We start from the raw sequence: 20,649 nt of genomic DNA on the forward strand, positions 1-20,649 counted from the left end.
TCCCGAAATTTCAATTTAGTATTGGCCAAAACGACATTGGAAAAGCGTTTATGTTTTCCCGTACAACTGCCAAATCAGGACGATCTGAATCTTTAGTGTCTGTACGACCGCGTTTAGTCAACAAACTTCTAGATAGCTGTGTTATGTTGGGCATCTTTGGCTATGATCACAGCGTAGTTTCTGTGTTATGTTGTATGGAACAATGTCAAAGGTATAGACGATTATCATTATTGATTTGTTAACTGCTATGTAGAAGAGATATGCAGAGCGGATGTTTTGAAAGAAAGGAATGTTTAGCTAAAATAGTCATTTTAAAAATCTAACAGAGAAATTTTAACTTAGATTTAGGAATGTTTGTTAATAAAATATTACAGAGAGATTTATGTAGTAAAATAGATTACGAAAATCAAGTTTTTAAACAAGAAACTATGGAATTTACCTGGTAACAAAGAAAGGGTAGATTTTGATACATTGACTAAAGATATAAGTAAGAGAAGAAAATGAGACGTCCACGAGAGAATGTTGACTTTGTCAGTTGTGGAAGGATTCGACTGAGCTACTAAGCTATAATTTAAGGACTAAAGAAAGAAAAATCGTTGTAAATTCCTGGGGGAAACACTCAACTGTGAAAATGGGAATAAACAAGAAGAAGTCCTGCTGTTAGTGCTTTAGAGTAAAATGTTTTCTTCCAATGTCCAAGAGATGGAGGAAGCCACAATCTAAGCTTAGTAGTCCGTTATCAAATGACCATTGTGTTTGTTGAACCCGTCCCGAGCTAATGATTGTTACTTTGTCTATGTTACGTGAACTCTCTTTTAGTATATGTAAACACAAACACACACACACACATACACACACACACACACACACACACACAACGAACATTGATAAGAACTAGGCGATACAAGCATCGGTTTCATACACACATATATTTTATAGACTAGACGTGCATGAACGCGCGTATATACACTCATTATATACTAAAAATCCCACAATGCAATAGTTGTTTCTTTTAAAGCCAGTATACACTTATCGATGTTGTTTTGCTTGAACAGTATTTAGCCTATCAGAAAGCAAATCTTTATAAACACACGAAATTAGAACTTTCCCCTGAATTAAAATGTTTGATCAATAGCTTCACATAAATAAGTGTAATTGGTAAATTAATAATCTTATATGCTTCAGACTGTTTGAGAGGGCCGACATAATTTTTTTGCAAAGCAATTCCTTAAATGCAAATATTATTTAATTAAATTATCTTTCAAATTATTAATTTTAATATATCTCTCTATCAAAAATAAATGTTAATAAATGTAACATTTGATTTTATATTTCTGTAGCTTATTTTCATTTATAGGAAGGATTATTCTAATAATAATGCGTTTCCTTGGTTTAGTACTATTATTAAATCACGTGTTTTATTTTAACTTTTAAATATTAAATGACTTTGCCACTTACATAACTTCGCCATATGAAAATGTTATCGTGTTTTAAAGCGTCACGATATTTGAAATAAATGACATTTAATAGCTTATAGTGAAAAATAACGAATGATTCCTCAACATTGGAAAGAAATCTGTAATAATTTAAACAGTCAAATCGAAATTGATTTTTTTCATTAAAATTCTTAGCAAACCATCATGTATTAAAATATAGATTTTCGAACTTATTCAATAATTTTATAACTAGTGATGAAAAGAACATTACTGTAACAAAATTAATTATATATTATATATACATAACTAATTAGATTTAACTTTTCAAATCCTATTGTAGGAGACGTGGTTCTTCTTGATTTCCTTTACTCGTCAGAAATAGCTGTCTCTCTTGCGCCAAGGCCGTAGCTAGTGATTATGCTATGATGTTTATATATCCTATTGCCAGGTGCAAGTTTTATCGTCCAAATGATTTTTCAGTGCATGTAGACTGAATATTTAACAGATAGACAATATTTTGCTGTGAATGTAGTACAAGAAGGGACCAGAGATTGAAACTTATTTCGGTACCTTACATTAGATTAACGATAGTGCAGAAAGATACGAGCAATGTTTCTTCTGCGGAAAAGGGAATGTACGGTAGTGCGAGGTCATGCAAGACAGGTATTCAGATTAGATTTTTAAATCTGTCTAGGCAACGAAGGGTTCCCTAAACGACATATCCTCGGACATTGCAGCAGTAATCTATCTAAGAATTATTCGACTCTTATGCATGAATTTTTGATGTTACTATGACAATGGAAGGAAATGTACGGAACGGGTAAAGTCCTGCCATATTATTATTATTATTATTATCGGCTCAGAAGGAGCTTTCACACAGGTCATCAAAGATCTCATTGGATACAGCCTATGGTGTTCCCTGGAAACTGAGTGACAACAAGTCTACCCAGATTTGTCAGTACTCTACACCTTTTTCGAAAATATTTGCAAATAAATTTACATTATCGCAACAGCTTGCCATTGATTTCTCGTTGGCAGCCGCCATTGGTTTTTTACTGGAATTTGAGTGGCAATAAGCCTCGCAAAGGTCCCAGTTCTCTTCGCAGTTATACAGTAGAGGTCTGTTCAGTGCTCACTCCTAGGTCTTTCCTCCCTCCTTGACTCTACTTGGTTGTTTAGGCTCACTTTTTTCAGGGAGGTGGGCAGTGATGTTTTAATGGGGGGATGGGATGGGGTTAGAGAACTTAGATATGCAGTTTCAATGTTCTTGGTTCCATGTGGTGTTTCATGTTTTGCTTCTGCATCAGTTTGTCTGGTCCGCGCTTGTTGCTCATGTGTGTTAGTCTCCACATTTAAGGGTTTTCTTAATATCTCAGCTGTTTTCATTATTGTTGTTCATTGTATTTTTCCAGTCATTCCTCTGATTTCAATTTCTCCCATTCTTTTTTCAAAGTTTTTCAGGAATATTATTATTATCATTATTATTATTATTAGTAGTAGTAGCAGTAGTAGTAGTAGTAGTAGTAGTAGTAGTAGTAGTAGTAGTAGTATAGTAGTAGATTTCGAACTCTCCTTCCGCAACAAAGAGTGCCCTGGGCGGCATCACCCATATATTGCAGCGGTAATCCCTCTTTGGACGTAAGGTACTTTTTGATATTGATGTGACCGCTATTAAATCTATGCGTCATTTCAGCAACTAGTTTACCGCATGGTTTCAATCATTAACGCAAATAGGAAAAAACATTCTTAAAACAATTTTTTAATCGTATACAATTGTGTTGTTGCTCAGAGAGTCGTATCGAATAGCTATAAAAGGCGTCCACGCCTCGATAAATCTGTATTAAACTGCGTTTTTGTTTGCAGTAAATGATAACAGCGGACAAAAAAAGCTGCCAATACAAAGCGTCTCAGAGGAAATCTATTAATTGAAGCGATATTTAGTCATTTCGTTCTCATCCTTTTTTTCCCCCTGTTTGTTTTTTGTTTTTTTTTGTATCATCTATTTCATATACTTTTATCCTTTGTACTTTATCTTTTGTCCGTTTTTGAAAGGAAAAGGCCGAGATGATATGTGTTATAAATCATGTTTTATTGTTCGTTTGAGGTTTTGATTTTTGCCTTTAATATTTTTTGGCGCCATCGACGTTCTAATCAATTATCACATCATTTGTTCAAATTTTCTGCTTATTGGTATTTGAGTGGAAACCATTTGTATGCTTCAGTGCTCATCTCGTAAGTGCTTTCGTCTCATGTTCGCAGGTGACGTGAATAAATCATGTTAATTTCAAACGAAAAGTACGGAAGATAGAAATTCGCTTCAAAAGGTCCACTTACTTGATTCTGCTGTTTTTAGCTGGGTTTTTATTTTTCATTTTTAATCGGATTCAAATCAGCACAATATTGATTGAATTTAATTCTATTTGTATTAAAAAGGTTTCCTAGTGCATTTTATTGTTTGTGTAAACACAACCTGAGATGAGTTCTATTACGAGAGTTTCAATTGGGCGTAAAACACCGTAACCATACAAGATACTGCAGCAGTAATTCCTCTTAAGCCGTATCTGATCTTATATAGATATCTTTTATTTGTATAACAGCTAATACATAGAGGCGTCCTTTCAACAACTAGTTTACCGCGTTGGATAAATCATTAATACAAACATGGAAAAAATCTTTTTAATCGTTAACAATTGTGTTTTTATTCAGGGAGTCCTATCGAATAGCTATGAAAGACGCCCACGCCTCGATAACCCTGTATTAAACTGCCTCTTTGTTTGCAATAAATGATAAGAGCAGACAAAATTAAAATTAATCCATTCTTACGTAATTCTCTTACTTAGGCTTACACCAAAAAAAAAATAAGAATCGTATTCTTTGTTGCCTGCGTATACAATAATCTATTTGTTAATTAATGAGTGCTACTAAGATATCTATTAAATTTAATCTCAGATATGTTACGTACGAACCGATTTTGCATATATCTATGGGAAGTCCTCTACTATATCTATTGTGTTATTAGATCACTACGTTTAATGGTACTGGGTGCATCGAATATTTATTTTAAAAATATATAAGAAGCGTATACAATGTTTTCATAAACAACAAAACCGTAAAACTCTTACGTACTTGTGCAAACGTATGTAATCGCTAGCTAACGATCAAGAAACAATTCAATTGAATTAAAGTATCCCCTGCATACGTGATGCCTGGTGTTTATTCTTGGTCGAATCTTCCCTTCTGGGTGGCCGATGATCTTCGACTGGCTTTGAGTTTCTCTTAAATCAATACAATTAAAACTTAAGCATAGAAAAACTAAAGTATAGAAACACTTGTTGGCGGTGTTAAAGGTTTTATTGTGGAGAGAAGTTTGTTTATGAGAGAAGAGACCAAAAATGTATAAAAGAAACGCTAAAATTAATCTCTTCTTACATAATTCTAAGACTTGGTCTTAAAAATGGTTGACGAACGGAGGACAGTGTCGAGGAAATATTACATAGAAATCTCTGGTTTAATTTCATTTATAATAATGGCAGTAGAATTTGTTGAGAAAAACTTAGTGTGAAATTAAACGTTTAGTTTAATATAAGGAATTAATATTAATATCGCTTTAAATTTTACTATAAAAAGCCTAAGTTTCTAATTTCAATATCATGATAATAAGTTTAATCTGTTCTATAAATATTTTATAATAGTATTCGTTGCAAACAAAATAGTCGCAACCATACAAAAACGAAATATAACTACATCTTTTGTCATATCTAATTTATAAAAATTGTTAATGTTCATTGTATTAATGGTAACTTATGAATAATGGATGGATTGTTAATATATTATAGGAAGTAATAAATAACAATACATTATAAAGTGTAATTAAAAATTTGGAGGTTAAGGAATCATTCTAATATCAGTTAAGTTTATGGTTTCCGTATTTTTATTTCCATAAGCTTATACATTATAATAGCTGGTTAGGGTTAAACAATGTGTAAAAACTTTTAAGGTTAATTGAAAACTGATATTACGGTGTTCTAGGAGAAGATGTCAACAATTAACTATAAGTCTACCCAGTTTGTTTAATCATAAATTTTGTTAGATTAAGGTAATACATATTAAAGCTGCGGGTGTATATTATTATAATGTTTACTATACAAGTATAAGTTTATTTACTTATAATATTACCAAAAGTGAAATCAACAATTTCACGTAATGAAAGATTGGTTGGGTTGATACACAGCTTTTTAAGCCATCGATAAATTATGTCTAGATTTTGTAGAATACAATAATACATCTATTTTTATAATTAGTTCGATATTTGTTGTAATAGATTTTTTCAATCAAAAATTGAATTATTATTTGTTTTATTTTTAATTTAATTTACATTTTTATTTTTAATTATATTTGTTTTTAATTATTATTAGCTGAAAACAGTTGTACCTATTTACTATGCCTCCCCACGGGACAGAGTTAGACACCAGGGTCGTTTTTTAACGTGGAAAAAAGGTACAAAAATTAAAATTGTCTCAGTCGTGAAGGATTTCTCTTCCACCGAAAGAGAACTAGAAATGGAAGTGCAGCATCTGAAGAACAGAAGGTATTCATTTGCTCCCCCACCGAGCAAATAAGGCACAAGGCCAATTTTTAATGTGAGGAGTGAAGGGAGGGGGAAGGGAAAAAGGGGGCCAGCTCCCGATAGGTGGGAAATGGGAGCTGGTTTAAGGTCAGAATGTGGAGTTGCCCCCACATCTGGTCTTTGCTAGTCATAGCTAGTCATAGCTAGTCATAGCTTGCAGTATCTGCCGGAACAGATGGTATTTATTTGCTCCCCCACCGAGCAAATTAGGCACAAGGCCGTTTTTTAATGTGGAGAGAGAGGGAGGGGGGAGGGAAAGGGGGACCCAGCTCCCGAGAAGTGGGAAATGGGAGCTGGATAGTAACTGTGGTCGTAGGGTGATCCCTACCTTGACCAAGTTCAGATATGTGGAGTTACCCCCACATATGGTCTTTGCTAGTCATAGCTGGTCTTTGCTTGCAGCATCTGCCGGAACAGATGGTATTTATTTGCTCCCCCACCGAGCAAATTAGGCAAAAGCCAATTTTTAATGTGAGGAGTGAAGGGAGGGGGAAGGGGAAAAGGGGACTAGCTCCCGAGAGGTGGGAAATGGGAGCTGGTTAAAGGTCATGCATGTGGGGTTGCCCCCACATCTGGTCTTTGCTAGTCATAGCTAGTCATAGCTTGCAGTATCTGCCGGAACAGATGGTATTTATTTGCTCCCCCACCGAGCAAATTAGGCACAAGGCCAATTTTTAATGTGAGGGGTGAAGGGAGGGGGAAGGGGAAAAGGGGACCAGCTCCCGAGAGGTGGGAAATGGGAGCTGGTTAAAGGTCATGCATGTGGGGTTGCCCCCACATCTGGTCTTTGCTAGTCATAGCTAGTCATAGCTAGTCATAGCTTGCAGTATCTGCCGGAACAGATGGTATTTATTTGCTCCCCCACCGAGCAAATTAGGCACAAGGCCGATTTTTAATGTGAGGAGTGAAGGGGAAATGGGGACCAACTCCCCGGGGAGTAGGGGAGCTGGATAGTGACAATTGGTATGAAGGGTCTCCCCTACATTGACTAAGGTCTTATATGTGGGGTCGCCCCCACATATGGTCTTTGCTTGCAGTATCTGCCGGAACAGATACTACACTTTGATCTTGTTTATATATTTTATTGCTTTTTTTTTAAATTTTGAGAATACAATTAAGTAAAAAACAAAAGATTATTAAACAACAAAATTAGGCACAAGGCCCTACAAGAAATTGGGGAGGGGAAGGGTTCAGGGTCTTTGTGACTAAAGTGATTAAAAAGTAATAAATGTAGACTTTGGAGTCTTACTCTTGACTGGCAACATTTACCAAAATACCTCATTCACTCTATGGATCTTAAACTAACTAATAAATCCCCAGCGTTTAAGAATCTAAACCATATTTACAATTAATTAACAGTTGTCTGTGTGTTTGTGTATGCACTTTTTAATTTTTTTATTTTTTTTAAAAGGCCAAGAAAACAGTTGTACTTAAAAACATAAGTAAGCTTATTAATTTAAGCTACAAAGGTTATTTAAGCGAAATAAATATAAGAGTAAAGTAATGGATCTTTAAACATAATAAGTATATTTTTTATGTATAATATATATATATAAGTACTAGAATGGTTGCCCAGGTCGGCATGAATGTTCGTTTTGAATACATCTGATATACTAAGGATATTAATAATTATATTCGCGTTTGATTTTCATAAACCAAAATAGATGTGTTATATTCATCCCTGGATCTACTATGTGGTCACTTTTCGTAATAAGTTAGGATAATCGGCGTTTCTTAAATAGTATATGAATAATACCTCCGTAGGGCATTAAATAAATAAATAAATAGATACATATTTTTTTCTGTAGAAAATATATCACCTTATAAACCAAAACTGAGATACACACTCTAAAGACCTCACTTAAAGTAGATGAACTTAAATAGTACTCAGGAACGGTGTACGCTAAATAGAGCAATATGTAGAGAGAACATCAATTTTGGTGTGCGTTAATATAAAAGAATCGTTAGAAAAACTGACTCGTCAATATCAAATAAAATGGTCGCCATTTACTTTGAATAGGCCTGCTGAATCTAGTAAATTATGCCCGTGGAAAGCATGTCTTACCGGTCACAATTGCTGTCATCTCGAAGAGCAATATGTAGACTATTTAATTCAAGTTATAGCAACCTGCAACTTATGCGGTAAAGAGTGAGAAGTCAATCTGTGTCAGGTGGTAAAGGATACATGAGATTCCACAACAATAGAACCAAATCAACAACTTGTATCTGCAATTACTCTGCTACATAGTGTAACAGTTTGGCGGATTGAAAAAAGCCATATTCGATATGTTCACGTGTAAATTAAATAAACTAGCCATAGCAATAATGGATATCGAGTTTAATATATATATATATATAATGGCTAAATACAGACCAAAAGGCATAATGAATTTAAAAAATAAAAAATGAAAATAAAGGTTAGCTAACCAGGTTTCTTTCCTCACTTATCAAAGCTAAATACGATTTAAAACAAACAAATCGTATTTTCCTCGATTTAGCTTGGATAAGTGAGGAAAGAAACCTGGTTAGCTGACCTTTATTTTCATATTTTATATTTTAAATTCATTATGCTTTTTGGTCTGTATTTAGCTATTATAAAATTCTGTATCCCCCGGAAAATTTTCATCTATATATACTAGCAAAAGTACCTGTCGTTAACTGGGTTCACAAACAGCCTACAGAAAATGAACTCTGATTTCTGAAAGTATGATAGGTTATGAAAAGGAAGGGTTGTAAAGAGATAGCTTCGAATTTGGGGATAAAGCAAAATATGATGAAAGTAAAAATAAAATAGATAAACCCCATAATTTATTATACCATACCTGTTCCCACTGAAACACTTATCACAATATTCTGTGGATCTATATTAGAAAACCTTGTTAAACTTTGTGACATATTTCCATTCTATGGAAGTCAGGTGCGAACGAACACCCCATAATTTTATTATACCATATTTCTTCAAACTGAAACATATTTATCAAAGTATACTTACGCAGATAGATATGAAAAGTCTTTATTAAAGTTTGTGTCTATTTCCATTCTATGGAGACCAGGCGCGAACGCAGACCCCACAATTTTATTGTACCATCCCTATTTAAGTTAAAACATACTTATCAAAGTATTATTATGTACATCTATATCAAAAACACTTGTAAAGGTTTTATTTAAATTTTTAAATTTTTTATTTCCATACTTTGTGGACCAGGCGAGAAAGGCAGACCCCACAATTTTAATGAACCACCGTTCTGCCAGATCAAACATACCCATTCCTATGCCTCGATATATCTTCTATCATTATAGGTAATCAGTTTTTTAAAATAGTCAACCATATAGGAGCCTCTTCGTGACCAGACACACACACACACACACACACACACATTCAGCTTTATATTATAGATATATATTGGATTAATCATTTACTTGAAACGTACTCGGTTTGTTTATACCAATCGTAATAAATTAACAAAATCTTTTTCATAAAGTTGTTTATAATAAAAAAAAGATATAAAAATCTTGTATTTTTTTTTTAAGTTCAAGCTCATAAAATGACTTTTTATTGGGTCCAAGGTATATTTTTGGGGGATGCCCTTTTCTGGGGGATGCCCTTTTCTCTACCCTGCAACCTCTCTCCCACAGAAGAGATGTTGCGAGCCTGTCCTTGTTTTATCGTTATTTCCATGGCAGATGCTCGTCTGAACTCCAATCTCTGGTCCCCCCTCGCCAATCTTTCACGAAAAACACCCGTCTAGCTGAATCCACTGTGAAAAATTTCCCCCACTCTATATCTGTGCCTAAATCAAAACGTGGATTCTATGAACAAAGCTTCTTTCTTAGAACTGCACGCCTGTGGAACTCTGTTCCGTCTGCCTGCTTCCCTCCGGACTATAACTTGGATGTCTTCAAGTCCAATGTTAACAAATTCCTAATGAACCGCCCCCTTAAGTAAACACTTCAGCAAATCTCCTCACTAACGTAATGTACTTGCAATAACCCTTATCCCTGAGTGGCTTCCGGGCCTTGATAAGTGGTGATCACTGTGTAAAAAAAAAAACAAAAAAAAAATATTTTGTGTAGTATAATAATTCTTCAAGTTCCAAATATCAGGTTTTCTCAGTTGGTTATATATTATTTTTCAAAAGCAATCCATTACAATACTGTTTCGTATTGCGACTAACAAATCTACAAAAGTATGTTATTGCTGCATATTTAGTCACGTACTCATCAGATATTTGCCTTATCGGATTCGTACTTCTTCAACTTTTGTTAGTTAAATATAGGATGCATAATAACTTGGTTCGAGTCTCGCGACAAGCAATAATTATCACTTCTTGCACTGATGATTGCGTAGTGTCTGCAGGTATAAAACATTGTTAATATGTTTTGAAAAAATACTATCGCTAACGGCAACCGTAAGAAAATTGAATTCGAGTCTTATCTGGGAATTGACAATAGAATGGCAAATTAGCTGTGTGCGTCATTCCAAACCTCCTGTTTATCGAATATTATTATAAATGTTTGATTATGACAAGCCCGTTTACACATTTACAATTTAAATATTAATCGCTGAGGGCTAAGTGGAGAAACACTAGCTCGCAAAGTCGAAGTTAGCATTGTTGACTGGGTTCGAGCCACTAGAACAGCAGTAATTATCACTTCCTTCAATGATTAATCACGAAGCGTGAAACACCAGTCTCTATATTTATAACAAATTATTACTATTTATTGAAAAATATTATAGTATATATATATATATATATATATATATATATATATATAACTACTTCATTTATTCGCATAAATTTAATATATGAAAGTATAGATTTATGCGTAAACTTTAAGTATTTACTTCAAAAGTGCTCAATACGTAGATAGAGCTAGTTAGTAATTTATAAAATATATATGGCGATTAAGCTACACTGAATATTCTGCGTTTCATCCAACTATAGGATTCGTCAGGCTTACGCATAAGCCTGACGAATCCTATAGTTGGATGAAACGCAGAATATTCAGTGTAGCTTAATCGCCATATATATTTTATAAATTACTATATATATATATATATATATATATATATATATATATATATATATATATATATATATATATATATCTTAGTCCTTGCGCAAAAGAGCAGGACACAAAATGTTTTAAATAATAATAATAATAATAATAATAATAATAATAATAATAATAATAATAATAATAATAGAATAATAATAATAACAAAGACTTTCGCGGGCGATGACTACTGTTGGCCGTAACCAGTTATACAGTCCTTTTAAAATTTTCATTTCTATTTTTCTCGTTATGTACTGAATAGTTCCTTGTTAAATTTTAAAGATTTTCTATTCTGAAAGAAGTTTTTAAAAATTAAATCTAAAAAAGTTATTTTAAAGTTTTTGTTAAACATTAAATCAAATTTTCTCATTATTCAAACTTGTATTACAAAGAGGAGGTTGCAAAAAATGAGTTGTGGTGTGATGAGAAATACAAACTGAAACAGAGAGAATATTCACACCTGTAATAATTCAAAGAGGGCGTTGCAAAAATGAGTTGTGGTGATAGGAGAAATACAACCTGAAATATAGAGAAGGAGAGTTTTAAAACATAATCTTAAAAAGATAAGATACAAGTTAGAAAAACATTTCATCCAAGGCATGAAAATTGTTAAACAAAATGTTTTTACTATAGGCTTTAAAAATAAAGGAACAATATTCAATTTGAAATTTCTTTATCTTCAATGTGCACTTTTATAAATTTTACAAAGTAAGGTATAAAATTTAATTAAAATTGAATCAAAAAATTACCTCGGATTTATTTTATGTAATGTACATTTTGTTGCGATTTAAAAACATTATCATTCATCTAGCAATTTATGATATAGATATAAAATTTTCAATGATTTTTTTTAAGTGCAACAGAATGTAGATTACATAAAATAAATCCAAGGTAATTTTTTGAGAGAAGTAGAAGAGAAGATGGCATCATTTAATAGCTCTGCTTTATCTTACTTAAACAAAACCGGTTATTTTTGAACCTCCCCAATATTAATTTCTCTTTCGTCTGTTCCTTTAATGTTGATTCATTAATTTGTGTATTAGTAAATTTATTAAAGACTTTTTAATGATGGCAATTGCAAAAATTCAGGATATATGTCATTTTTAAACTTATGATGGTTAAATTTAGCCTTTTTTATGCATGGTTTGGGATTTTATGCAGTTTGGGATTTCGTGAATGTTGGACCTAAGGAGGTTAGGATGTGTATGTGTTCAACTGTCGGATATTGCATATGATTCGTGTTGGAATTGAATATATTGGGGAGTAATTCGCAAGTGAGATGGCACATGCGATTTGTAATGTCTGCAATTTATGGAGGTTTCCTGTTTCTTATTTATCGTTATCCTTAAATTTTGTGATTTCATTTAAGTAAAGAAGGCAAGGTGAATTTAGTGACTGAAAAATTTTTGCTTTTTTAGGATGTGCCAGTCAACAATAGGTGTCAAATTTTTACTCGTTAGATCATTGTAGTATGTAGCTAATGATGTCTTATCTTTGTAATTTGGGTTTAGGAAAGAGCTTTTGTGGCCTGTGTATCTCTGTTTAAAGGTATTACTAGTTTGGTCGATGTAGGATTTGTAAGTGGTGGGGTCTTCCTTGTCCCTAGTATTTGCTTGATAGATTACAGAGGTTGTGAGACATTTTCCCTTAAGGGGGCATTTGGATTTATTAATACAGTTGCACGTTTTTGTTACCCTGTTCCCTAAATTGTGTACTGTGTCATTGCTTATTTTTTTTATTGTGGTTTTTTATTATCTTTTCTAAGTTATTGCTGCAACTGTAGCTCAGTTTGATGGTGTTTTTATTGAATATTTTGTGGAACATGTTGTTGGGGGGATGTAGTTTAATGAGATTAATGAATTTTCTATCCAAGTTTGTTTTGACCATTTGGTTGAACGGATGAGTGAACCAAATGATTTTCCTTTTACGGGTTTTTCTAGATGTGGTTGTATTACTTGCGGGTTTTATATCTTCTAATCTGGTTTCCTTGTATCCACTGTTAACTAGGGCTTTGTTGTAAAATATTTGTGTTTATTGAATATTTCTTTGGATGAGGAGTTTGAGCTAATTCTTCTACTAAAGGATCTAGGTATATGTTTAATTATAGCTTTAGGATGGTAAGAGAGGGGGTGGGCATATAAAGGGTTACTGTTCTCTTTCCTTTGTTTAGGTTGATTGTGAAATCTAGGAAGTGTACTATATTAATATTCGTGGTAATTTCAACTTCAAGGTTAATTCTTTTGAATTCTTTTTCATTTTTTTTATTCGTTCACATTTGGAGCCGTCAGCATTTTCTACGAAAATTATTCTGAAGAGTATATATATATATATATATATATATATATATATATATATATATATATATATATATATATATATATACTCATCAGAATAATTTTATTTAACAATCAGTTTATATGGAAACCTGTGATTATAAGATTTACAAAATATTACTGGCAGTAATATTCTATAAGTATTATCCCATCTAAATATAAATTACTCGATATGCAAGATAGAGCAAATAAATTAATTGTAGTGATTTAATGAATTTCAAAAAAACTTTTTTGAAATGAAGTGTTTGAGTTTCATATCAAAGATTTTTACTATTCTAAGAAAGACAAAGAATACTTTAGAAATTTAATCTCCTTAATCTATAGGGTTTCGATGCCTACCATCTCATCAGAGCAGAAAATATTAGCAAATATTTATAAAGGTATGGACCTTATTTGCTAAAGTCAGTGAGACATGGAAAGTCAAAGTCAAAATAATTAATTAATCAGAAGTCATGTACCAAGAGGATTTGAAGAAAAGGTTTTGAAAACACTTCATTTCAAAAAGGGTTTTTGAAATTCATTGAATCACTACAATATATATATATATATATATATATATATATATATATATATATATATATATATATACATATATAAAAGTGAACGTGTCTGTGTGGCTGTGTGGCTGTGTGGCTGTCTGTGTGTCTGTGTATCTGTCTGTCTGTGTACATTTCCCTACGCAATAACTCTGTCAATTTTAACTCTACAGACTCGAAATTTGATATACAGGGTACTGAGATTTCGCTGTTAAGGGGTCAAAGTTTAACGATTGATTTTTGAGAACTCTACCGAACTCCTCCGAAAATTTTGGATCTACACACTTGAAATTTTGGATATAGGTTCCTTGGACATGGATCTAACTTAATAACTTTATTTGATCTCAAAACAATAAATTTTAAGGGGTCATAATAAGGTGTCAAAGTTAACAAAATTAACCCTTTTTTTTTTGTTTTTGCTCAGCATACACCTCCAAACACTCGGTCAACGCCGGGCTGAAATGCTAGTATATATATATATATATATATATATATATATATATATATATATATATATATATATATATACACTTGTGCCCGATATTATTCATACCCCACCTTGAAAATTTAGTTTATTAGGTGTAACTTTGTAAGAATTCTTGTTTACGTCCATATTGATACATATTCTTAATAAACCTCTTCTGATCATTTTCGTCATTTTAAAATCTCGGCATACTTGTAATAAAAGAAATATACAGCTATTTATAAAATCTGCAATGTTCAAAAATAATCATACCCCCATTTTTTTCAGTATTAATCGAGTTTCTGACTGTTTGTTTCCTGTTTGATTCTTATTTTGAATGCTTTTATACAACCTTTGATTAATTTCATTTCGTTTTTTGCATTTTTCAGAAATTAAAATGATATCAACTGAAAACCAATAAAAGAATACCAATTATTAGAATGGGGAAGAAAAAAGAGCTTAGTAATGATCTTAGGACTAAAATTGTGAATTCACATAAGGATGGTTTAGGTTACAAGTCAATTTCCAAGAAATTTGAGGTCCCTACAGCAACAGTACAGAGCATCATCAAAAAATTCCAGAGCCAACACACAACAAACAACTTGATTGGTAGAGGAAGGAAAAGGAAACTGTCTGCTAGAGCCACCAGGAATATTGTAAGAAGTGTTAATGCAAATCCAACCACCACTACTAAGGACATTTTAGAAAATCTGGAGTCTTCTGGCATAAAAATATCAAGGCAAACATTGCAAAGGACTCTGCATGAAAATGGTCTGAAAGGAAGAAGACCAAGAAGGACTCCATTGCACACCGGAAAACACCTTGCAGCACGTCTAAAGTTTGCTAGGACCCATGTGAATTCTCCAGAGTCATTTTTCTCAAGTATTTTGTGGACTGTCGAAACAAAAATTGAATTGTTTGGCCATATGGATACTTCTTACGTTTGGAGGAAGAAAGGAGAAGCTTACAACCCAAAGAACACCATACCCACGGTGAAACATGGTGGTGGTAGCCTAATGTTTTGGGGCTCCTTTTCAGCTTGTGGTCCAGGTAGTTTGGTCAAGATAGATGGAACCATGAAGAAGGAGCAATATTTGGAGATACTCCAGAAAAACATTAGACAGGATGCGGAGAAGCTCCATTTAGGACCAAACTGGGTCCTTCAACAGGATAATGATCCAAAACATACTGCCAAAATAGTCAAGAAATGGTTTGAGGAAAATAAAATTAATGTTTTGGAATGGCTTAGCCAGAGTCCCGACCTGAACCCTATCGAAAACCTCTGGCACATATTGAAAACTGAGGTTAAAAAGCGGAAACCTAGAAATTTGAGGGATTTGGAGTACTACTGCATTGAAGAATGGTCAAAAATCAGTGTTGATGCTTGTAAAAACCTTGTTGATAAATATCCAAAACGGTTACAGGCAGTTATTAAGAATAAAGGGCATGCTATTGACTATTAGTAAGAGAGGTATGAATAATTTTGAACTAGTGCCATTATTGTTTTTCTGTGTATAATGTTTCAGACTTGCATAATTTATTTATTTGTTGAGTTTAAATTAAATGCTTATGCTGGATTTATTGTTTGAAATCCCTTTAATATTGTCTACCTTCTGGTTTGAGCAATATTCTTATAGAAATCTCAAAGATCCGAGGGGTATGAATAATATCGGGCACAAGTGTATATATATATATATATATATATATATATATATATATATATATATATATATATATATATATATATATATGTATGTATATATATGTATATATATATATGAGCATTTCAAAAGTTCGGAGAAACAGAAAATTAATTTTTGAAGTTTTAACAATGCGATTTATTTGTACTTACCTTCATCGATGCCCAACATTCAGTTTGCAGTAATCGATGTTTCTATAGGTAATCAAGATACGAGGGGCATGCAATAAGTAATGCCCTTGACCCACTTCCAGTTGTCTGATCTAGCTGAAATATTGCATGTGCAATGGTTTATATCTCTACGGGTTATGTGGCAAATTACAGCTCTGAACTCATTGTTTGTTTTATAGGTGTTTGAACTGAGCCAGGTGTGAAATGGAGACTGTTGAATGTCGGGCAGTGATCCGGTTTTTGTATTTGAAAGGACACACACCACAAGAGACTTTCGATGAAATGAAAGAAACTCATGGTGATAATGCCCCATCATATGTCCTTGTAAAACGCTGGCATCGTGAATTCAAACATGGCCGGAAGTCTGTGGAAACAGCTCCCAGACCTGGTTGCCCCCCCTTCTGCCATTGATGAGGCATCTGTCCGTCAAGTTGAGGCTGCCATTTTGGAAGATCGGCGTATTACTATTCGCCAAATAGCCCAAGATGTCAAGATTAGTACAGAGTCTGTGGAAACTATCATTCATGATCATTTGCATATACATAAGGTGTCTGCCAGATGGATTCCCAGGTTGCTCACACCATTCCAGAAACGAGAACGTGTCGAGTGCTCGAGGATGAATTTGGAGATGTGCCAAGAAGAGGAGTCAAAGTTTTTCAAAAGACTGATTATACAGGATGAAACCTGGATCCATCACTATGATCCAGAGACCAAAACCCAGTCAATACAGTGGAAGCACTTGGACTCACCATCTCCAAAGAAGGCAAGGGTGCAGCCCTCCGCTGGCAAGGTCATGCTCACAGTCTTCTGGGACAAGGACGGAGTAGTGATGACAGATTTCCTGGCAAAGAGTACCACAATTACAGGAGCCTAATATGCTTCACTTTTGAGGAAATAAAGGGAAGCTATCAAAATCAAGAGGCGGGGCAAGATCAGCAAAGGTACCCTCCTCCCGAAGGACAACGCTCCGGTCTACAACTCGCATGTCACCAGATCAGAAGCACGGGCGTGTGGTTATGAAATTCTCCCCATCCTCCCTACTCTCCTGGCCTTGCACCCTCTGACTTTCACCTCTTCCCAGCCATGAAGTTTGTTTGGAAAGGAAAGTGTTTCCCAGATGATACAGCCTGATTTCTGAAGTCACGTCGTGGTTGGAGGACTAACCTGGGGTGTTCTACAAAAAACGGTCTCCAGAGCTGCATCAAATGATGGAAGAAATGCATAACTCTGGGTGGTTTCTATGTAGAGAAAAACTAATAACTGTGCCAAGTTTCGTTGCTCTATTGCTATGGAAAGTGGGTCAGGGGCATTACTTATTGCACGCCCCTTGTATGTTGTTGGTAAAAAATTTTTCTCTTAAAAACATATAATATGTTATGATAAAAATCAGCTGATAATGCTAGAAAAATAGAATCGATTTTGTCACAAGATATTTTTTTTTATTTCAAATCAATGAAAAAACATGATCTGATGGAGAGAAATGGATTCTATTTTATGATTCAGCAGTGCAAATATATCCTTAATCACTTGTATAAATCTAGACAGCATTCAGAAAAAAAATAGTTGCACAATGTTATAATTTCGGCTCGATATGTTATGTATATCTTTTCGTACTGAATAACCTCTGAGTTGAAATTGAGATTATTTATGTTGAACTCAGGAAACTGTGGTGAATAAAATGTTCTACTTGAACTTCCGCAGCATTTGGAAACGATTAATCTGAATAAGACCAGTGGTTCTTGTTAAACATTGTGATAAAAGTATTAACGTTAAATTATGAGAACTGCTTTTTTTAATTGAGAAGTTTCGCTGACCATTTGAAAGAGATCAGATGTGACAGCAAAATGAAAGACAACGAAAGCAAACGAGGATATTTATCTCGTCTGGTTGTGCTTCAAGCAGAGGAGACATGTAATCGGGATCGTACGTAATGGGGGGGGAGAGCTAATTGTGATTATATGCAGCAGGATGAGGTATAACACGCGTTCAAAAGTAACCCGTCACCCCGATGTTTGTTGTGACTGTCCTTTTTTTAGCATATTTTTTTATATAGAAACTGGCAACGGAGTCTGAATGATCTTGTATCCACATACAAACAAGAACTTAGAATTAGGGCGACAGCGACATAGGTGAATAGACAATTATACACCCATAAGTGTTGAAACTGTAATGCTTGTTTGAATTCTAATTGAAATTTTTTATATATTTGCTTAACCACCTTTACATAGAATTTCCCTACTTTTATCCTATTCTACCCCCCCCCGTAAAGGAAAATTGCTAGACTTTATAAGGTACTTGATATTCTCCCTTTCTCCTCTTTTTGCTGAGGAAATTTATGTTCCTATTATCTTATGCGTCTTTTTTTTTTGTAATTATCTCAATGTTTTACTTATTCAAATTTCTATTTTAAACTCGAATTTTATACTGGCAAGAATACCTGGCATTAGCTAGGACAAAAAGTTAACATCTTTCTATTAAGACTACTTTATATATATATATTTGTCATCCACATGCAGTACTGTTTCGTTGTATCACAACTCATCAGTGCGACTAGACAAACACCTTTCCCCAGCCATGGATCGAACTTACAACCGTCGCGTTGATAGCTCTAACCAACAGGCTACGAATAAGTGTCGTAAATATTTCTCCTCGAGTGTGTATTAAATCCACGCCCGCCCGTCGTAGAATGTGCTGGAACCATCATTTGTTTACCAACAAATAAATAGTAGACTTCGCTTAATTGCTTGAATACGCGTCGGGTAAATTCCCACCTGACTTCAACTTGGATGTCTTCAAGTCCAACATAAACAAATTCCTAATGAACCGCCCCCTTAAGTAATGACACTTTATCAAATATCTAATACTAACGAATACTAAAACACTATTCCATTGATTACTGTACACGCAATAACCTTTATCCCCGAATGGATTTTGGGCCTTGATAAATGGTGACCTTCATATATATATATATATATATATATATATATATATATCCCAATCCTTCGATTTCCTCTTTCTTATCCCTACACTTGTTTTTCCTCCCCGGCAGGCTATTTCTCTATGAACACATACACATACACACACGTTTTTATAGCGTCCGCATAACGGAATTGTCTCCTTGAAAACAGAGTTATTTCCCTTTACCTAACGTACAAGAATTGATTTTTTTTTTTTTTTTTACCGTGTAAAAGGCCGATAAAAATCCATTTAAATAATCAGGGACTCGCGAACTGAAAACAAATAGAAAGAATGGAATTCGAAGAACACTGGTTAGAAACCACCGATTAACCCGAGCGTCCCTTTTGAAAAGAGTACTGTGTCAACAGAGGCGGATTGTATTTTAGTACATAATCTGGCCGAAATGCTTACCTCTCGACGAAATCTAGGCCGATTAAAAGTTAGAGAATTACTAATTCTTTCTGAATCCTAAATGTTATTCATGCGGGGAAACTCTAATCAATAAAATGCCGCTTTTGTTGGTATTTGTTTTGATTTTGATTTTACTTTTAACTGAACATACAAATAGACAAACATGCACACAAACAACTGCCTTCTATAATATAAATGTCACCTGTCTGTTTAAATGTATGTATGTATGTATGTATGTATGTTTGTATGTCTGCCTCAAACTTTCGACAGGGGCGATGGATTTTTCACAAAATTCGTATTGCTTTGAAGCACGGCCCTTGGGACGGCAAATATTGAAAAATTAGCTAAAAACATTAATTTCTTCGCCCTCAACTGGGCATTTTCCTACAAAGAGGGGGTAACTTATTTCACTGATAATTTCGAAAGTACTATTCTCTTTGACTAGCCTTAATTTAAACGCTCGCCACTTCTTGTTTGGCGATGGACGCAACGGCGAACACGTCACGTTTGGGGGTTTTTTTCGCGTTCTTTTCCTTCTTCGCTGTAGAGGTTCGAGCCTGCCTGCCTACTACCATTTTTTTTTTTTTTGCTCAACACACACCTCCAAACACCCGGGCAACGCCGGGAACGCAGGCTAGTATATTATATAATATTTCAGGAGCATGTTTTTATGTTTTTAATACATGCATTACTAATTCCTGAAAGGTACCGAAATCGAAAATTGTCGTTGTTATTCTAGCTTTGAACGAGCCGAATCTTAAATATAAGACCCATTTTATTTAATATATAAAACACTTCTTACATTCTTCCGTCTTTTACTTCACTTTTTTTTCTCCGGCGTCCCTTGTTTAAGCTGTCTTATCGGCAACGCATGTAACTATTACGTCATAATTAATGCATGTTTTTCTTCTCCCTGCTCGAATGTAACACTTAGCGCAGCAGATAACCGTTCCACGA

This window comes from Euprymna scolopes, chromosome 4 (assembly GCF_053919585.1).
Source record: "Euprymna scolopes isolate OS-2025 chromosome 4, ASM5391958v1, whole genome shotgun sequence".
In the NCBI taxonomy this organism is placed as follows: Eukaryota; Metazoa; Mollusca; class Cephalopoda; order Sepiida; family Sepiolidae; genus Euprymna; species Euprymna scolopes.